Raw genomic sequence first — 5,198 nt, 5'->3', positions numbered from 1 at the left:
GTGCTTCCATAGGCCAGGGCTGTGTCTCCCCCTCAGACTGGGGCTCCCTGAGGGCAGGGCTGTGTCTCCCCTCCTCAGACTGGGGCTCCCTGAGGGCAGGGCTGTGTCTCCCCCCTCAGACTGGGGCTCCCTGAGGGCAAGGCAATATCTCCCTCCTCAGACTGGGGTTCCCTGAGGGCAGGGCTGTGTTTAGTGTCTCTATCCCAAGCATCTGCTCACAGTTCTGTCTCTGGGACCTGAAGCTAGCCTTAGCATTATCCTTCTGTTCCCTCTATAGCCCTTCTCCTCACCCCAGTCTTGGGGGCTCAGGTGAAGGCCAGACCTCCAAGAAGCAGCCCTGCCTGGTGGGTAGGCAGCTGGGGTTCAGCCGGGCAGCCCCGGGCAGAGTATCATTCAAGTTCACAGGCTACTCTGAGAAGGTCTCATTACAAAGGCCTGTGGTTATTACCCTGCTCTGTTATTATGCATTCACCAGGACATCAAGCATGGCATATTTAATCTCGGGCTTCTAATAACACCTCTGATTATTAAAACAGAAAGAATTTAGACAATCAAATCGGCTTCCTGATGGGAGGGTTTTTCTTTTTTTTTGCCTGTTTCATCTTGCCTGTTTGTGGTGGCGGGGACAGGCCTGCTTCCCGCAAGGAGGAACATGGGTATAGAGAATCCCATGTTCACCTCCAAGGTCTGTCTGGTCTTTCCTTGAACTTGGAACAGAATCCTCAGCTGATGACCAACCTCGACTTATAAAGTGACACACAAAAGCAAGAGGACTTCTTAGTCGGGGCTACTTTTGCTGTCTTATAACCCCCACAATTTCCCTAGCAGACAGAAGGCCTAAGAAAAAGCCATAAGAGAAAAAAAGCTTCCTCCCACTTTGTAATAAGGGAATGGAACAAGGTCCTCCTGCCTGTCCCTTTGTTACAATGCTCTCCTGTGTCCTCCCAGTTCTGGGGACAAGGGGCAGGGACACATTATCCCTCAGAGTCCTTGGAGGAAACGGCCGACAGAGTCTAAGGGCTGCCTGAAGGGAGTTTAGTGAAGGGACGATGTACAGGGGTGTGGGCAGGGTTAGGGGAGACTTGGAAGGGTGGTGTAGCACCCAGGGACTGGCAACAGAGAGGATTTTACCCTTTTGCCCCCCAGGCCTGAAGGGGTAAAGGCAGAGGACAGTTTTAGGAATGCATTACAGCCATGGGAGAAGAGTCGGGCAACAGGAGTTGTGGGGCTTGCGTAGAGAACACATTCACTGACAAACTGCAGCCTGGGACGGAGCGGGCCCAGGAAGGACGGGCCTCTCTCCCATGCTGCCCTCTCACCGCCTGCTGGTACCTTCCAGCAGCCAAACTCAGGAAGCCAGAGAACAAGGGGGCCTGCGTGAAGCTGCCACACAGGTCAGCCTCCCCGGCCGCAGGGCAGGGCTGTGGAGAGTGTACTTGGAGGTGCAGATAGAAAATCATCTACACTCAGAAAGAGTGCTCTTCTCTCCTGTCAACTTTCCCAATGAGTTGGCAGATAATAAGGCCATTTGGAAGTGGAAGAAAAACAAGCAGGAAGCAGGAGGGCGGCGGGAAAAGGAGGAAGAGGAGAGAGAGAAGAGAGAGATTAATCCATTGGAAGCAATAAACCCCACAGATTCAAGGGCAGTAAATATGAATTCAATTTGGTTTTGCCATTTACAGTGCCGGCCTTCTTAAGCGCTGACAGGCTGATCAGATAAAAGTCACTGTCGCCACCAGGACAGCACATTTAAATTTTTATTGCAAACACCAGGCTCCATTACCCTGGGATTTGCTCTCTGCATTCCTAATATTGTCTTTCTTCGTGTTGGAATGTGAGCGTCCTGACTCCCACGTAAGGACTAGCGGAGCAGGAAGAGCGGGGTGCAGGGTTTCCAAGCCCCGCGTCCCCATCCTGGCCCTGCCCGGGACCCTCAGCAAGCCCCTTCTCTTCCTTGTGCCTCAGTTTCCTCATCTGGGCAATTTGGTTCTGTGTGTGTGTGTGTGTGTGTGTGTGTTGAAGGGGTCATCTATTCAAGTCCATTTCTAGCCCATTGGATGAGATTTCGGGTGGGGCAATGAAGACTCGGGCCACACGATCACCCCAGCCCGTCAAGCGTGGGAAATGGAAGTCTCCTCTCTGTCTTCAAGTCTGAAAACCCCACAAAGTTTCTCTTTTTCCTTTTTTCTTTTTTAGTTTACAGACTCATCTCTCCCTTCCCTTTATCTCCTTTTTCCTCCTGTCTCCCTTTCTCTCCATGACCTTCCATCCTTCCCCATTTCCCTCTGTCTCTGCCAGTCTTCTTTGTCCTCTCCTTCTTCTCTCCTTTGTCCTCTTCCCTGGAGACTATCTGGAGTGGAGATCTGGAACACTGCAGCCAATTCCTCCCTCCTACAACTCTCTACCCCACCCCGACTCCCCCAGACAGGGGACCTGATTGACTCAGCAGCAGGGACTTCATCATTTAATCAGGCTTCTGCTGAGTACCTGCTGGGACGTGGGCATGCAGGACATGGGAGTGGACAGAACTGGACAGGACATCCCCCCTCTTCTCAGGAGGAGCTTAAAAATAACTACCTAGATAACTGTAACCCAGCGGGGTTGGGGGGGCACTGTTTACAGAGTGTCTGGTGAGTCTGGCTCCTTCTACACGTTTTCTCCTTTAAACCATTTGACAGTGTAATACTACTTGCCCATTTTACAGATGGAGAAGCTGAGGTTCAGGAAGCTGACAAAGCTTGCTCAATGAATTAAGACAAAGGCAAGAGGTAGAGCTGGACTCCCAACCCAGATAAACCCTACCCCACCACGGACAACACCGATCTCAAGATAGAAGGATGGCAAAATGCAATGGGAATGCTTCAGAAGACATTCCTCCTAACTAGGGCAATGGGACACTTCTGGAAGAAGGTAGCACTGATTGTGGCCTTACATGATAGGTGGTAGGATTTCAGCAGCTAGGGATGGTTGTCTTAATGAGAACATTCTAGAAGAACACAGATTCAAGGTGTTGTGGTAGTCTAACACAGCTGAGTAATTACAGAATTTTTTTTAAGGGAAGATCCTTTTGGAGGTCCCGGTTTGAGAAGTGCTGTCTTAAAAAGCTTGACCTAGAAGCAAGGTGACTAGTGGTAAGCATACAGACTCTCCAGTCAAGCCACCTCATGCACTTGAATCCTGACTCTTACTAGCATGTGATCATGGGCAACTGGCTTGACCTCTCAGGGTCTTGGTTTCCTTGTCTGTGAAACTGGATAATTTCACAGAGTTGTGAAGATTAGCTAGGTCACTCCGTGTAGAACACACTTAAGCGGAGCTGAGCACACAGTGAAATCGCAAAACAGGGTCACCCATTATGATTCTTATTCTGTGACTGTCTTTAAGTCACAACTGGCTATTCTCAAAAGCGTCTTTCGTAAAGAATGGATTTGGGATTGCCACTGAAATAGAAAGCTAAAACGTAAAACATATTCTAGAATTCTGCACACCCAGGGATCTCTGCCACTAGTGGAAGAAATTCTGTTGTTGTAGGTCACGTGTGTAGAAGTTAATGCAAGTAAAGCTGGGGTCAGGAAGCAATGCTTGAAATCTTCCTCCAAACTGGCTGCTCCCATTCCAGGGTCAGGCTTGGGGGTAGTTTGGGCATAGGATGCCTCTAGGCCCAGAGAAGAGGCTGAGATTTTTTTTTTATTTTATTTATTTTTTTTGTACTGGGAGTATTTTCTGCTCACTCGCTGTGCCGTCCACAGAAAAGGAGGACCCTCCACTCCCTCTCTCTGATCGCTTCCAGTTTGTTAGTAAACTCCTTCTCTACCCTGCTTCTTACTACCAATGGCCGCTGGCACAGCTGCTGTGTGCTACACTCATTACACTTCTGTCACTTAGGTTATGTGTATTTAGTGGGCAAAATCATTAGCACCTATAAATATTTATTGAGCACCTGCTGTGCTGGGCTCCATACAGAGTCTGAATAAATAGTTCCTCTCTGTTCTCTAGGAGACTGCAATCTATTAAAGGCCAGATAGACCCAGCCATGAGGGAAGAGGGAGAGGTGTAGGGGGCAGCTGACAGATGATAGACGCAAAATCGGCCCTGCCTACCTCCCCAAACTCAAACTCACAGAAAAGCAGAGCTGTGTCTCCCCCTCAGACTGAGACTCCCTGAGGACAGGGCTGTGCCTCTCTTCTCAGACTGGGGCTCCCTGAGGCACGGCTGTGTCTGCCCTCACACTGGGGCTCCCTGAGGGCAGGGCTGTGTCTCCCCCTCAGACTGGGGTCCCTGAGGGCAGGGCTGTGTCTCCCCCCTCAGACTGGGTCTCCCTGAGGGCAGGGCTGTGTCTCCCCTCAGACTGGGGCTCCCTGAGGGCAAGGCAATATCTCCCTCCTCAGACTGGGGTTCCCTGAGTGCAGGGCTGTGTCTCCCCCTCAGACTGGGGCTCCCTGAGGGCAGGGCTGTGTCTCCCCCTCAGACTGGGGTCCCTGAGTGCAGGGTTGTGTCTCCCCCTCAGACTGGGGCTCCCTGAGGGCAGGGTTGTGTCTTCCCCCTCAAAAGGGTCCCTGAGGGCAAGGCTCTGTCTTCCCCTCACACTGGGGCTCCCTGAGGGCAGGGCTGTGTCTCCTCCTTCAGACTATGGCTCCCTGAGGGCAGGGCTGTGTCTCCCCCTTCAGACTGGGTCTCCCTGAAGGCAGGGCTGTGTCTCCCCCCTCAGACTGGGGTCCCTGAGAGCAGGGCTGTGTCTCCCCCTCAGACTGGGCTCCCTGAGGGCAGGGCTGTGTCTCCCCTTCAGACTGGGGCACCCTGAGGACAGGGATGTGTCTCTCTTCTCAGACTAGGGCTCCCTGAGGGAAGGGCTGTGTCTCCCTCCTAAGATTGGAGCTCCCTGAGGATAGGGATGTGTCTTTTCCCTCAGACTATGGCTACCTGAGGACAGGGCTGTGTCTCCCCCTCAGACTGGGGCTCCCTGAGGGCAGGGCTATGTCTCTCCCCTCAGACTGGGTCTCCCTGAAGGCAGGGCTGTGTCTCCGCCCCTCAGACTGGGGTCCCTGCAACAGGGTTGTGTCTCCCCTGATGCTCCTTGAAGACAGAGCTGTCTCCCCTCAGACTGGGGGTCCTTGGTAACAAAGTCTTCTATTTCTTCACCATGAGAGTACTTCTTCAGGAACACTCTATTTATACTTCCTCTTTGCAAGGGGCAAATC

This window comes from Panthera uncia (assembly GCF_023721935.1).
Source record: "Panthera uncia isolate 11264 chromosome B2 unlocalized genomic scaffold, Puncia_PCG_1.0 HiC_scaffold_24, whole genome shotgun sequence".
NCBI lineage: Eukaryota > Metazoa > Chordata > Mammalia > Carnivora > Felidae > Panthera > Panthera uncia.
The sequence above is the reverse complement of the archived record's forward strand: the minus strand, read 5'-3'. Positions refer to the sequence as shown.